This window comes from Eulemur rufifrons, chromosome 30 (assembly GCF_041146395.1).
Source record: "Eulemur rufifrons isolate Redbay chromosome 30, OSU_ERuf_1, whole genome shotgun sequence".
Taxonomy (NCBI): domain Eukaryota; kingdom Metazoa; phylum Chordata; class Mammalia; order Primates; family Lemuridae; genus Eulemur; species Eulemur rufifrons.
In genome coordinates this window covers 19,812,405-19,815,796 of record NC_091012.1, presented here as the reverse complement: position 1 = coordinate 19,815,796, position 3,392 = coordinate 19,812,405, and the positions used below count along the sequence as shown (strand labels likewise).

General features: G+C 44.2%; 1 pseudogene; it reads right to left on the bottom strand.

Moving 5' to 3' along the window:
- Window positions 1-272: 272 nt before the first annotated feature.
- LOC138378812 (olfactory receptor 3A1-like) lies at window positions 273-1,154 on the bottom strand (annotated as a pseudogene).
- Window positions 1,155-3,392: the final 2,238 nt, after the last annotated feature.

Sequence of the window (3,392 nt, the reverse complement as noted above, 5' to 3'; positions counted from 1 at the left end):
AAAGGAAACATGATGATTTAGAACCAAAAATGCAACAAAAATACTTGATCTTTGCTGGAATGGGGGAAAACCTGATACACAAAATAGGTTTCACCTCATGGATCTTCTACATTAAATTTCAAACTCCTGTGTGATCAGATTTACTCGTAAATCATCAAGCATATGGCAGCCTCATTGTGGAGAAGGAGTGCAACCTTGATTTGATGTGACTGCTGCCCACCAGGTCCTTTCTTTCCCAAGGGCCTTGCCAAAGCCCTCTTTACTTCCTTGTTTCACATGCTGTAGATGATGGGGTTGGGCATGGGAGTGAGGACCACATACAGCACGGAGAGCACCCAGTCTTGCAAGCCAGAGTATGCGGAGCTGGGAAGGATGTAGCAGAGAATGAAAATGAGGTAGAAAATACAGACCACAGCAATGTGGGCACCACGGGTGGAAAAGGCTTTTCTGCGGCTCTTGGTGAAGGGATCCTGAGAACAGCAGCTACCATGTGTATACAGGAGATCATAACCAGGGCGCAGGAGCCACCAGGGCACAAGAGCCACCATAAAACTGAAGAGCAGGGCAAGTTCATTGGCTCATGTGCTGGAGCAAGAGAGTTTGAGCAGAGGAAGTAGGTCCCAGAAGTGGGTGATAAGGTGAGGCTGGCAGTACTTGAGTACAGCTGCAAGCATGGTGTGGGTGAGTGCGATGGCCAAGGCAAGCAGTCAAGAGATTGAGTCAAATCCTGTCCAGGTCCATTGGCCCATGAGGACAAGGCAGTGCAGTGGCTGGCAGATGGCTGCATGGCAGTCATAGGCCATAGTTGCGAGTAGGAAGCACTCCCAGGGTGCCAGGCAGTGGAGAAAGAATATCTAAATAAGACAAGCACGGTAGGGCATGGCCCACACTGCAGCCAGCAGATGTGCCAGCACCTGAGGCACTGTTTTGGAGACACAGGCAGCATCCAGCAGGGAGAGGCTGCCTAAGAAAAAGTCCATGGGAGTGCGGAGTTGGGAGTCCACCACGATAAGGCTGACAATGCCCAGGTTCTCAACCACAGCCACTATATACATCAGCAGAAAGATGGTGAACAGCAGGGGCCTCAATGCCTCTGTGTCTGTCAGGCCTTCCAGAAGAAAATCGGACACTAGTGTCCCATTCCCCAGCTGCATGGAGCCCTGCACAGAAACCTGCACCCATAGGGTCCAACTCAGAGTCTATGAGGGTCTAGGTGTGGAATCCCAACTTACAAGAGGGAGCTGGGGTGAGGGAAGGCCCAAAGACAAAGCAGGCAGGTTTCAGACTTGAAGGAATGAGACTTGGAACGGGAAGACTGAGGTTAAGCTCAGAAGACCAGGGTTAAGGTAGAGGCTAGGAGAATGGAAATGGTAACCTCATCAGCCCCTGCACCAAGAGGAGGTGCATAGACCTTGAAGTTATAGTGCACACACCTCCTCCTGTAAGGATATCAAAGCCAATCCCTCCCTCAGCACCTCCTATCTGAATAAGGGATCTTGGACCTGGTAACTATAATATCTGAAATGGCCCCGTTATTTCACCATCAACAACCCAGGAGAACCCCAACTCAAGATCAGTGGTAAGACATCAGTCAGGTCTCACCCTTCTCCTCCTTGGAACCTTTCAGTGCCTCCTATCTCACTCAGGGCAAACCCAAAGTCCTCCCGTGGACTACACGGCCCTCTGTGTTGTGCTCTCTCCCCTCCTCTTTGACCACCAGGCAAGAGGTCTGTCAGCTCCCTGCCCCATGCCATTGTCCGACTTCCCCACAGCAGCAAACGTGCCCCAGTGGAAGAGGGCTTCGCTCTCCTATCCTAAGCTAGTATTTTTCATCTGCTCTCTTCACCTCTATCCTTGGTAATCATTTCACCTGTGAAGTCACAAAAATGCCACCAAATTTTGTTTCATTTAAAATAGTTTATTTTGTTATGTCAATTTCACAAAAAAGAAGGCAAAACAATGACTTTTTCAGACACACAAAAGCTGAGATAATTTGTTGTTAGCAGAAAACCTGCACTACATGAAATATTAAAGACAGTTCTCCACAAGGAAAGATGATACCATATGGAAACTGGGATCTATGTAAAAGAATGAAGAGTCCCAGGAATGGAAAATGTGTAAGTAAATGTAAAATATTTTTTTATTTTTAAAATATTTCTTTAAAACATGATAAACTGTTTAAAACCAAAATAATAACATATTGTGGGGATTATAACTTCTGTATAAATGAAATCCATGACAAAAATGATACATTAAATATGAAATGTCAGATTTCAAATCAAAAGTGTAGTGTATTATATCTCAAACAATAAGCAGTACAATTAATCAAAGTACATGCCTAAACTATCGACACAGTTTTGCTATCTTAACGGTAGCTTGTTTATGCCAGCAGCAAAGCAGCCTGGACAGCGAGTGCTGATGAAATAATGAAAGGCATTTCCCATAGCTTGTTGAGAATTGTATATTTTTCCTTGCAAGAAATGGTCCAAAGCCTGGATGAGTGGTAGTCTGGTGAATACGGTAGATGACAGAGAGTTTCCACGTCCAGCCTTTGTAGTTTGAGCAGCATTGTTTGTGCAACATGTGGTCAAGCACTGTCTTGCAAGAGGATTGGCCTGTCTCTATTGACCAATCTCGGCTGCTGCATCCTCATCATTTCATCCAACTGGTTGTAGTAGACATCCGCTATAATCGATTGACCAGGTTTCATGAAGCTGTGATTAGTACATGAAGATAGTGGATAGTGGATAGTACCAGCGGATCATTTCTAAACTGTATTGTTATGTGTGATGAAAAATGGATTATTTTTGACAATTGCGAGCATTCAGCACAATGGTTGGATAAAGATGAAGTACCAAAACACAGTCCAAAACCAAATATTCATCAAAAAAAAGCTAATGGTGTCTGGTGGTCCAGTGCTGGTCCTTGGCTAGTAGGTGCATCACTACAATATCTGCCTCCATCTTCACATGGCCATCTTTCTTCATTGTTTGTGTCTCTAAACTTCTCTTTCCTTATGAGGACAATAGTCATTAGGATTAGGGTCTGCCTAATCCACATGATCTCATCTTAACTTGATTACATCTGTCAAGACTCTATTTTTTTAATTTTTGACATACACTTTATCAAGCAAAGACTCTATTTGGAAATAAGGTCACCTTAACAGGCACTGCTAGCTGGGGACTTAACATATGTTTCTAGGGTTAACAGTTCAACCTACAACACTCCTCATTACAATTCTCATGGCTTTTAAAGAAAAAATATGGAAATTCAAGGCCCTAGAATGTTTGTTTGTAATCTTTATACTCTTATTGTGTACCCAACACCCTACTCTCTCTATGTCTTGTTGTTTTGTGGCATTTACAGTAGCCACTGACTATGCCAGGTTCAGT